The sequence below is a fragment of the Pseudophryne corroboree genome, chromosome 8, assembly GCF_028390025.1.
Source record: "Pseudophryne corroboree isolate aPseCor3 chromosome 8, aPseCor3.hap2, whole genome shotgun sequence".
Taxonomy (NCBI): Eukaryota; Metazoa; Chordata; class Amphibia; order Anura; family Myobatrachidae; genus Pseudophryne; species Pseudophryne corroboree.
This window is the reverse complement of record NC_086451.1, coordinates 188970040-188982765: the sequence shown is the minus strand read 5'-3', so window position 1 is coordinate 188982765 and position 12726 is coordinate 188970040. Positions and strand designations below refer to the sequence as shown.

At 44.9% G+C, this 12726-nt stretch overlaps 1 long non-coding RNA gene across 1 annotated transcript in view; it reads left to right on the top strand.

Moving 5' to 3' along the window:
• Window positions 1–3036, top strand: part of LOC134947594 (uncharacterized) — a 69921-nt gene extending 66885 nt beyond the window's left edge. Inside the window, exon 4 of the long non-coding RNA XR_010182642.1 lies at window positions 2949–3036. This is a non-coding gene — a long non-coding RNA (uncharacterized LOC134947594). The remainder of the gene's footprint in view (window positions 1–2948) is intronic.
• Window positions 3037–12726: the final 9690 nt, after the last annotated feature.

Here is a 12726-nt window from a genome sequence, read left to right as displayed (position 1 = left end):
GTATGAAAGCGGCGCAGTGGAAGGCTTTCATAGCCCTCCCTGCGCCGCATACTCTCTGAGCCCCGGAGCCTCCTCTGTGCATGAAGTCGTGGAAGTGCTTCCCCGCCACAGCCGTGCCCAGATCCCCAGTGGCCCTGACTCTGCAGCACAGCACCTGGGCTGCCGGCCTGGAAGCCCTGAGATGGCTAATGTAATTGCTAGAGTGGGTGATATCGCGGAGGGTAATGTCTGGACGCTGAATCAATGTAAAAGATGACAGTGCTGTGCAGTGCAGTGGGTGTGCAGTCAGGGACGGTGCTACGGTCTTCGGCGCCCCCCTACAAACTATAAATTTGCATCCTCGCATACTTCACAAAGGCACAGCGCACATAGTACCCCCTGTAGTAGAGATACTTACACATGTAATGCCCCCTGTACAAGAGACGCTTACACATTCAACGCCCCCTGAGCCAGTGACGCTTACACATGTAATGCCCCCCTTTACCAATGACGCTTACACAAGTAACACCCCCTGTAGCAGTGACACTTACACATGTAACGCCTCCTGTACCGGTGACGCTTACACACGTAACGCTCCCTGTACCAGAAACGCTTACACATGTAACGCCCCCTGAACCAGTGATGAATACACATGTCATGCCCCCCTGTACCAGTGATGCTTACACAAGTAAGACCCCCTGTGGCAGTGACGCTTACACACGTAATGCCTCCTGTACCGGTGAAGCTTACGCATGTACCGCTCCCTGTACCAGTGCCACTTACACACATAACGCCCCCCTGTACCATTGACGCTTACACACGTAATGCCCCCCCTGTACCAGTGATGCTTATACACATAACGCCCCCTGTAGCAGTGATGCTTACACACGTAACGCCCCCTGTAGCAGTGCCGCTTATACACGTAACGCACCCTGTACCAGTGACGCTTACACACATAATGCCCCCCTGTACCAGTGACGCTGACAAACGTAATTCCCGCTGTCGCAGTGACGCTTAGACATGTAACGTCATCTGTACAAGTGCCGCTTAGACACGTAACCCCCCCCGTACCAGTAACGCTTACACACGTAATGCCCCCCTGTACCAGTGATGCTTACACACGTAACGCCCCCTGTACCAGTGCCGCTTACACATGTAATGAGCCCTGTGCCAGTGACATTTACAAACGTAATGCCCCCTGTAGCAGTGATGCTTACACATGTAATGCCCCCTGTAGCATTGCTGCTTACACACGTAACGCCCCCTGTATCAGTGCTGCTTACACACGTAATGCCCCATGTAGCATTGCTGCTTACACACGTAACACCCCCTGTAGCAGTGCCGCTTACACACGTAACGCCCCCTGTAGCAGTGCCGCTTAGACACGTAACGCCCACTGTACCAGTGCCGCTTAGACTCGTAACGCCCACTGTACCAGTGATAGTTACACACGTAACACCCCCTGTAGCAGTGCCGCTTACACACGTAACGCTCCCTGTAGCAGTGCTGCTTACACACGTAACTCCCACTGTACCAGTGCCCCTTAGACACGTAACGCCCCTGTAGCAGTGACGCTTACACACGTAACGCCCACTGTACCAGTGACGCTTAGACATGTAACGCCCCCCTGTACCAGTGACGCTTACACACGTTACACCCCCTGTACCAGTGACGCTTACACACATTATGCCGTAGTCACACACAACAGGCCCATATATATATATATATATATATATATATATACAAACACACACATACTGTACATACATTACACACATACACAGTCACACATATATACAGTATACACAGACACAAATTCACTCTCTTTCCAGACACTTATCTAATGGTCTGGCTGACTGAAGCTGTAGCAGCTCATCCTCCTATTGCAACACGGTCGCGTCTAGCTCCGCCACCTTTTACATTGATTCAGCGAGTCAGTCAGTACTGCCAGCCAGTCACTATTGTTAGCGCCAGTGTCGCAACGCGCCGCACTACAGGGAAGTAGACGCACTAAATAAACTACAGCTCCCATCAGCCCTTAGCGCCGAAGCATTCCGGCCCTTAGGGCTGCTGGGAGCTGTAGTTTATTGCGTACATCTTCTTCCCTGTAATGCGGCACCTTGGGACACCGGCGCTAACAATAGTGACTGGCTGCTGTGCGAGTCTCCGGGAGAGCCACTGCCAAAGGGAGGAAAGCAGCTTAGCTGCTGACAGGAGGAGAAGCAGGATAAGCATTACCCGCCCCTCCCCGACTCACAGTACCTCCAGGCCCCATCTGTGGCACCCCCACACACCCCCTCCAGCACCAGCGGTAGCTCTGGACCCCCTCCACCACCCGCAGCGGCCCCGTACCTCCTGCCGCACCACCGCATCCGCCCCTCCCCCACCCGGGGTAACCCCACAACTGCTCCTCCCACACCCACAGTGGCTCCGGAGCACCACCCGCGGCACCCACGCACCCTTCCCCACCTGTGACACCAACGCACCAGCCCCTCCCGCGGCACCCCAGGATCCCATCCGCCTTTTCCCCGCACCCCCTACTCCCCCAACCAAAGCACCTACTAGGTGATTCACCAGGCCCTGCATGTGCAGGTCATGCCGTTGCAAGGGGCTTCCTCCCCTTAACCATTGCACGCCCTTTGTCCGTGCAATATTTAACCACTCACCACTCACACAATTATGATTGGATGTAATGCTCCATATAATAAAAATATGGCATGCCACAAGGGTGTAGAAGGGTTAAGGAGGCGTAGCCCCTTACGACGGTGTGAAGAACGGCCGTAGGGCGCGATTAATCACCTAGTTTTGCAATATATCTGTAACTTCAACCATGCACAGCTGTGCATGTCAGCTGTGCGTTCCAATACTCAAAGCGTTCCTTCTCTAAGCGTCTTGAAAATGAACAGTTAAAAAAACAGTTCCTGCATTGGACTGAACTTAACCATCTTCCTTTTTCTTCTCATCCTCAGGTATGTTCATATCTCCCCATGTAATCTGGCTATTGCTATCTGCACCTATGCAAAACATCCATATTCCAAATGTATGTTCATATCTCCCCATGTAATCTGGCTATTGCTATCTGCACCTATGCAAAACATCCATATTCCAAATGTATGTTCATATCTCCCCATGTAATCTGGCTATTGCTATCTGCACCTATGCAAAACATCCATATTCCAAATGTATGTTCAAATCATTTGTTAGACAGTTTTGTGATTTTTGCTTTTGTTTGTAATGTAAAATACCTGCGTTTCAAAGCTTGGTCAGTGCCGCATATTTAATTAAGGCTCACTGGGCTGGTGTTTGTTTAGTCAATCACTGTGTAATGTAACACCTTTGATTAGTGGAACATTTGCCTCAGCTGTAGTTGGGTCAATTTCCCATAGTATATCTGTAACTTCAACCATGCACAGCTGTGCATGTCAGCTGTGCGTTCCAATACTCAAAGCGTTCCTTCTCTAAGCGTCTTGAAAATGAACAGTTAAAAAAACAGTTCCTGCATTGGACTGAACTTAACCATCTTCCTTTTTCTTCTCATCCTCAGGTATGTTCATATCTCCCCATGTAATCTGGCTATTGCTATCTGCACCTATGCAAAACATCCATATTCCAAATGTATGTTCATATCTCCCCATGTAATCTGGCTATTGCTATCTGCACCTATGCAAAACATCCATATTCCAAATGTATGTTCATATCTCCCCATGTAATCTGGCTATTGCTATCTGCACCTATGCAAAACATCCATATTCCAAATGTATGTTCAAATCATTTGTTAGACAGTTTTGTGATTTTTGCTTTTGTTTGTAATGTAAAATACCTGCGTTTCAAAGCTTGGTCAGTGCCGCATATTTAATTAAGGCTCACTGGGCTGGTGTTTGTTTAGTCAATCACTGTGTAATGTAACACCTTTGATTAGTGGAACATTTGCCTCAGCTGTAGTTGGGTCAATTTCCCATAGTATATCTGTAACTTCAACCATGCACAGCTGTGCATGTCAGCTGTGCGTTCCAATACTCAAAGCGTTCCTTCTCTAAGCGTCTTGAAAATGAACAGTTAAAAAAACAGTTCCTGCATTGGACTGAACTTAACCATCTTCCTTTTTCTTCTCATCCTCAGGTATGTTCATATCTCCCCATGTAATCTGGCTATTGCTATCTGCACCTATGCAAAACATCCATATTCCAAATGTATGTTCATATCTCCCCATGTAATCTGGCTATTGCTATCTGCACCTATGCAAAACATCCATATTCCAAATGTATGTTCATATCTCCCCATGTAATCTGGCTATTGCTATCTGCACCTATGCAAAACATCCATATTCCAAATGTATGTTCAAATCATTTGTTAGACAGTTTTGTGATTTTTGCTTTTGTTTGTAATGTAAAATACCTGCGTTTCAAAGCTTGGTCAGTGCCGCATATTTAATTAAGGCTCACTGGGCTGGTGTTTGTTTAGTCAATCACTGTGTAATGTAACACCTTTGATTAGTGGAACATTTGCCTCAGCTGTAGTTGGGTCAATTTCCCATAGTATATCTGTAACTTCAACCATGCACAGCTGTGCATGTCAGCTGTGCGTTCCAATACTCAAAGCGTTCCTTCTCTAAGCGTCTTGAAAATGAACAGTTAAAAAAACAGTTCCTGCATTGGACTGAACTTAACCATCTTCCTTTTTCTTCTCATCCTCAGGTATGTTCATATCTCCCCATGTAATCTGGCTATTGCTATCTGCACCTATGCAAAACATCCATATTCCAAATGTATGTTCAAATCATTTGTTAGACAGTTTTGTGATTTTTGCTTTTGTTTGTAATGTAAAATACCTGCGTTTCAAAGCTTGGTCAGTGCCGCATATTTAATTAAGGCTCACTGGGCTGGTGTTTGTTTAGTCAATCACTGTGTAATGTAACACCTTTGATTAGTGGAACATTTGCCTCAGCTGTAGTTGGGTCAATTTCCCATAGTATATCTGTAACTTCAACCATGCACAGCTGTGCATGTCAGCTGTGCGTTCCAATACTCAAAGCGTTCCTTCTCTAAGCGTCTTGAAAATGAACAGTTAAAAAAACAGTTAAACAAACATTAAACAGCATCAAGAAAGAAATCTGGAACATTATGTGGCCTCTCCTCACCTCTGCCATGAGAACACCAGGACCAATGCCTACTACTTCTGTGTCCAAGAACATCATGACTGCCCCCGGGACTACCCCTCAAGCTCAGCAGGGAACTGAGGGACGTGCGCATCAGGACCAGACTTTGCTGGGTCAGTTCCATTGGACATTAGTGTGCACCCCACATTCTCACACCCACCCGCACTGCTCTCATGAGACCAGGACATTTATCTTTTTCACAAAATAATGTTAGTACAGTTTTTTCCTGCAAATGTGTCTTTCTCTTCTCTTTCTTCTTACACTGTACTTCCACCCCACTGTGTGCTAATCCCGTAATGTGTACCTCCATTGGTTGCACACCCTGCCAGCAGTAACCTATGCAGTGCGCCCCACATGGCTGCCTCGGATGGGTCCTCCGTGGGCGAAGTGTGCTTCATTTGGATCTTTCCATGCAGGGTATAGCATACGCCTACACACGTGTCAGTTCTCCCATACATGCATTTGGCCCCTGTATGGCTCATCTCCCACTGTGTAACCGTGTAGTGCGCCCAACATGGCTACCTTATCTGGTGCGCTTGTGGATGGGATGAAAAATGCGTGGACCTGATGTTTTTATTGGAACCCTACTCTGAACTTAAGGACTCTGCAATCTCCCCATTTTGTGTTCTCTTCTAGGGGTGGACTATTCCACCGTGGGTAATCCTACGCAGTGCGCCTAAGATGGCTGCCGCACCTGGTGCCTTGTGATGGTGGAATACACAACCCCTGGAGGTTATTACTCAAAATGCCTACACCAATCATGCACCAATCATTCTTTCTGTGTCTTTGTCTGTGTGGTTTATCTTTTGATGTAATGCTTAAATCTTCTGTATTATGTGCATTGTGTGAGTTCTAGTTGGCGCCGCGGATGGCTGCCTCGGTGCTGCTCTGCCAAGCAGCCTTAGTTTTTAGTCTTAAATGTATAATATGTCTACTGTACAGTTGCATATGTGCAGTATGAACTCATATGTGTAATGTTTGTAATGTATGCTACGTTTTTTTCCTCCATGTTGCTGCTTGGCGATGCATTGTACCACAAAGAATTCCTAGTGTACGTGAGTACACCTGGCCAATAAAGCTGATTCTGATTCTGATTTTACACACAGACTGCCTCGTTATTGATACAGAGGCAGAGGAGGAGGAGATGGGGGAGCCTTCAGGCTAGCCTAGTAAGTATTGTTATCTACAGTACTCTACTGTACTGTATTGTACATTTATTATTTATTATTATTAGCAGTTTCTTATATAGCGCAGCATATTCCGTTGCGCTTTACAATTAGAACAACAGTAATATAACAAAACTGGGTAAAAACAGACAGACAAATTGCTGTATGGGTACTAGTCGCACAGGTCAAATAGATGACCCCCATTTTCTATGTTATCTAACCGTATTAGTATTACTTAAAAGTACAGTATTTGGAGGGTGCTACCACAGGCAAGGTGAATATGCAATAGGAGAATAAAGAGAGAGATTCACAATGCCCTATGGTGGTGCATAAATATATGTTAAAATATAACTTTTATTACAATATATTGTAAAACCAGCGAATATTAAAAGGAAAGTAGAATAAGCGTAAATAGAAAAGAAATTGTGATTAAAATAGGAATTCTGCGCACTAGACGTCACTGGATTAGCTCATGTCATTATATTATTGTATATTAAGGTTTAAGAATAATCAAGAGTGTTCTTTTATTCCTATACCATAAGTATAAAGTTCCTACATGGTCATCCGTTGTCTATACCCCATAGTCACACTGTTATTCTTCTAACCATTAATGGAACCCATAAAAATCAAAACAATCACAAACGTATTGATTTTCTTATCCTTCCCAGGACTTTCAGTATCAGATCGTTTGAAAAAAACAGGATTACAAATAACGTTTTATATAATAGCTTTGCCCACTATATATCACTTAATGTGTGTTGTGCTCTTTATTAATACTCTCAATAAATTGATCAAACAAGTTATGTGTGAGTGTCAATCTTTCAGGATATGTATTATATTCTCATATCCCACTGTATCTCAAAATTGGTGTCATAGCTATTACCATACTGCTTAGTCTTAGTTGCACATTAGTACACGTCTAAACACATAGATTGTATTGTATCCACTGGAAGAGAAACACTAGAACACATGGATACAATGTATCCACTAGGGGAGAAACAGCAGATGTCAGTTTGAGGATTAGATTCCTAGTAATGTTGTTCCTTTCTAATGTAACGAATGATAGGCAATGTTGTCCCAGCCTCACTGTTACACTGTTGCGGCTCATCCAGAGCTGCAGCGATTGCTGACATTAGCTCGTTTATTATCAAGATATTAATATATATCAAGATATCTCCCACAGAATCCTTATATATCAGTATGTGCACAACGTCCGTATAGGGATGATTCTGTCCCTCTATGTTACAACATGATATAATGAGAGCTCACTCCACTGATATCTGTATAAAAGATTATTAAATCATGTATGGATCACGCGGTGTTCCCTTCTGTGTTCTGGTATACCATAAGTGTGTATATATAGTTGTAATTGTGCCTTGCACTAATATTATCTTTATTCCTTGGTGTATTTTGCACACTCTAATTATCCACTTTTAATAAAGTTTCACAATCTATGTGATCATATATCACGTGCTATATTCAGGTCCAATGACACAACAGGATCATTGTGAAAATTAATTGTCTCACACACATGTTCTTGTATATATTAAATCCTACAAACAGTAATTTTTGATAAATACAAAATTACACATATGATGTATAATAATGGGCGTGATTATGGTTTGTTAGGAAGTTCTGTGAGTATTGACTCTAATTTACAGAGTTCACAGCACACGGTATTATTCCATCATGAATATTGAGATAGGCTATCATATTCCCTGTAGTTATGTTCAGTGAGCAAGGAATTTAATAACACAAAAATGCAAATATAAATATGGATGTGATTACAAAATAATGATGTAAAGCCTTGTGGGCACTAATTTTAATTCATGGAGTTCACAGCACACAATACAATTTCATAACGAACATTGGGATAAGCTGTCAGTATTTGGTTCTGCTGTTTCATATATATTGTATGTGATCCCTGCGACATTCATGGGATAGGACACCCCCTAATTTGATACATATAATTCTCCTTAATTCGTTATCATATATGCATTATCCAGTGACTATCTAAAGTGCGCAGCTAGCCTGACGCACGCTTTGCAGTTTGCTTCATCAGACTGCAGAACTCACAACAGGGTGAGGTAATTTAAGCATCCTAACCCGCCTCCACTACCCCCCCTATCCATGCATTCAATCTTTGATTCTGTCCTCGGCATTCTGAATGCTGGGATCCCGACAGTATGTCAAATACAGGTACAGTACATCCCCTGATCCTATTAAGAATGTCTCTCTGCCTCCTGTACTCTACTTCCTGTAGCACTGTACAACTGCAAAGTACTGTACAATAATATAGTAACTGTACTGTATTTTGTTTATACTCTTTTTTTTCTTATGTCCTAGAGGATGCTGGGGTCCACATTCGTACCATGGGGTATAGACAGGTCCATTAGGAGCCACTGGCACATTAGGAGTTTGAGAGTGTGGGCTGTCTGCTCCCTCTATGCCCCTCCTACCAGACTCGGTTTAGAAAATGTGCCCAGAGGAGCCAGTCACAGCTAGGGGAGCTCTCCAGAGTTTCTCTAGTAAAGTTTATAGTAGAGTTTATTTTTTAAAAGGGAGGCTGCTGGTAACAGCCTCCCTGCTTCGTGGGACTAAGGGTAGTGTCCGCCCTGCGGGGTCTGAGCCACTATCTCCGCTGACAGGACACTGAGCTCCTCAAGGTGATGATCGTTAGCCACCCTAGGCGACCGCTCACTCCCGCAGCATGCCGCCACCCCCTTACAGAGCCAGAAGATCAGTGGCGAGTGAGTCACCAGCCCCCCTGGCAAGTGGGGAGCTGGTGTGAAGATAGCGGCAACAGGGTATGGAGCGTAGTACTAATTGCACTCTGGGCTCAGAGGTACATAGTGCTGCGCTGTGAGGGGCGCCCTGAACCAGCACCTAAACCCTACACTGACCTCCAAGCCTGTCATGGTCATAGGATCACTGCCAGCACAATACCTCAGGTGAGTATAATCTTCTGAAGAGCGGGAAGCGCCATTAAGGGGGCGAAGCTTCTCCTCAGAGCAGACCTAGCAGCATTCAGCACCATTTTCGTGCCTGCAGAGGCGCTGTCAGTGAAAGCAAGTCCCTCCATGTCAACTCCAGCTCTCTCTAATGGTACCAGGGGGTTGCAGAAGGGTAAGAGGCTGTATACAGGCTGTGTAACCTATTAAGGTACACAGTCAGCACTGGTAGGAGTCTCCCTATACCTTGAAAGTGCTATGTGTGGGTTGGCTCCAATCTCTGTGTCTTTCTTGCCATTCTTGAGGGTGAAACTCTGTCTAACCTCCCCTGTGTGTGTGTGGAGTGTTTGGGGTCTCATTTTAGCGATGTCTAGGGACTCTGGGGGTCATTCCGAGTTGATCACTAGCTGCATTTCGTAGCGCTGCGATCAGGCTAAAAAATGGCAGTTCTGCACATGCGTATGCGGCGCAATGCGCACACGCGTCGTACGGGCACAATGAACGATGTAGTTTTGCACAGGGTCTAGCGAAGCATTTCAGTACACCGGTGGCTGCAGAGTGATTGACATGAAGTGGGCGTTTCTGGGTGTCAACTGACCGTTTACAGGGAGTGTTAGGAAAAACACAGGCGTGCCAGGAAAAACACAGGTGTGGCTGGGCGAACGCTGGGCGGGTTTGTGATGTCAAAACAGGAACTGAACAGCCTGAAGTGATCGCAAGCTCTAAGTAGGTTTTCAGCTACTCTGAAACTGCACAAAAAAACTTTTCACACTTCTGCTAAGCTAAAATACACTCCCAGTGGGAGGCGGCATAGCATTTGCACGGCTGCTAAAAACGGCTAGCTAGCGATCAACTCGGAATGAGCCCCTCTGTGTCATATGCTGCAGTGGATTTATCCTCTCAGGATGATCTCATTCCAGGTAATCAGGATTGCACTGTTTTAAGGCAGATACCAGCAAGGGAGCCTGAATGGTTTTCCTCTTTTAAATATATGAGAGCTGAGATTTCTACTAGGGTTGCACAGAATGAATCTGCAACTCAGGTTTTAGAGAACTCTATGGCAGTTTGGTCCGGTTCTGTTACCTCAGGGCCTCCCTCTGTAGGTTCCCATAAATGTGCTCTTGCCCAGATTATGCAAGATGACATGGATACCGATTCTGATATGGCAGACGGTGATGGGGATGTGCTCAGAGGTACCGCATTGCTTGCTAAAGGGGTGCAGTGGATGATAGAGGCTATTAGGGATGTGTTGAATATTACTGATACAACATCTGAGCAGGTTGAGGAGGCTTACTTCACAGACAGTAAGAAAGCCTTGCTAACCTTCCAAAGAATTGAATGCTATCTTTGAAAAAGCATGGGAAAACCCAGAGAAAAAATTCCAGATCTCTAAAATGGTTCTGGTTGCTTTACACTTTCCTGAAGAGTATAGGAAAAAATGGGAAAACCCACCCATAGTGGACGCATCTGTAAATACCGCCTTAAAGGAGCTGGCTGATCACAAAGTTGATGCTACGCTCAAATCCATATACATGGCTTCATGGATGATACTACATCCTACATGGATTTAAAAAGCTGTAGCAAAGTGGTCAGGCACTTTACTAGAGGATTTGGATACGTAACATTCAGGATTCTGCAGGATTTGTGGTGGAATCCATGAAGGGCCTGGGTTCAATGGATGCAGGAATTTCTTCCATGTCTGTCTCAGATAGCAGAGGACTGTGGCTGTGCCAGTGGTCTGGCGACATGGAATCCAGGAAAGGTGTGGAGACCCTACCCTACCCAGGTCAGGCTCTCTTTGGGTAAGTGTTGGATGCATGGATTTCCACGGCTACAGCAGGTAAGTCACCTTTTCTTCCCTCAGCTGCACCTGCTTCGAAGAAACAGTTTTCTTCAGCTGCTTCACAGTCCTTTCTGGGTTACTAGAGCAAGGCCAACCCGTCCAACACCTTCTTTAGAGGAGGTCGACCAAAATCCAAGAAACCTGCTGCTGCGGGTTCCCAGGAACAGAAACCTGCTTCAGGTACGCTTAAGTCCTCAGCATGATGTTGGACCGTGCGGCCTAAAGGTAGGGCCAATGGGGGCGAGACTCAGACATTTCAGTCACGTCTGGGTGTTGCCCGGTCTGGATCCCTGGGTACAAGATGTTGGGTCCCAAGGGTACCGGGTGGAATTTTAAGATTTCCCTCTACACTGGTTCTTCAAATCAGGCTTGCCAGCTTTGCTGGAAGATGGGGATATCCTACAGGGAGCCATTCAGAAGTTGGTGGAGGCACAGGTTATTGTACCGGTTCATCCACAGATGCAAAACAAGGGTTACTATTCAAACCTTTTCGTGGTACCGAAACTGGATGGGGTTCGGTCAGGCCCATTCTAAACTTAAAATCACTAAACCCCTTTCTGAGGGAGTTCTAGTTCAAAATGGACTCTACTGGCGGTGATATCAGGTCTGGAGGAGGAGGATTCCTGCTATCCCTGGATATCAAGGATGCGTACCTTCATATTCCGATTTGGCTGCCGCATCAAGCTTATCTCTGATTCACACTGTTGGACTGTCACTATCGGATCCAAGCCCTGCCATTCGGCCTCTCCACAGCACCGAAGGTATTCACCAAGGTGATGGTGGAAAGAGGAGCTAAACATAATTCCATATCTGGACGATCTGCTGATAAAGGCATCGTCCAGGGAGAAGCTGTTACAGTCCATTCTACTCACGACCCACCTGCTCAGTGAACACGGCTGGATCCTGAATCTTCTAAAATCACATTTGGAACCAACCAGGAAGTTGTCCTTTCTGGGAATGATCCCCGACACAGAAGTGCAGAGGGTGTTTCTTCCAGAGGAAAAAGTGTTGGTGATACAAACAATGGTCCGGGATGTCCTGAAGCCAGCCCTGGTGTTGGTTCATCAGTGCATTTGCCTTCTGGGGAAGATCTAAAAAAATCTATATATAGCAACCTATATATAGAACCCAGCGCTCATACACAATTTATTCCAACCACCAAATGTTGCTTAATTCATTTATCCTTATATATACATATCTTGTTTTATAAATTTGCTGCTCCCACAGGTAGTACTGTTCTACCAATAATGAAATCAATTTTAAGAGATAATACCAGTTATTATCAAGGGAGCGCAAAATAAAATATACAAATTATTTATTAAAAAACATATAAAAAGGGGAAAACCCACAATCAATATATGTAGGAGTCAATATACATAAATAACTCTATCCAAATATATATGGAAATTTTCATCTACATCAAATTGCGCTTTATCTCAATGGAATTTCTATTAATTGTCCAAGAAATCCTCAGGAATAAAACTGCTGTGTACTTAAAGCGTTACTCTGTGATATTTATAGGCATAGAAGTTCCTTTTATGGGAAATGAGCAACAATTGTAGCCACCATCTCCACTTTAATACTGAGACAGCTAGAAGTTCATTTGTGACACACGTGAGTTGATTAAAAAAA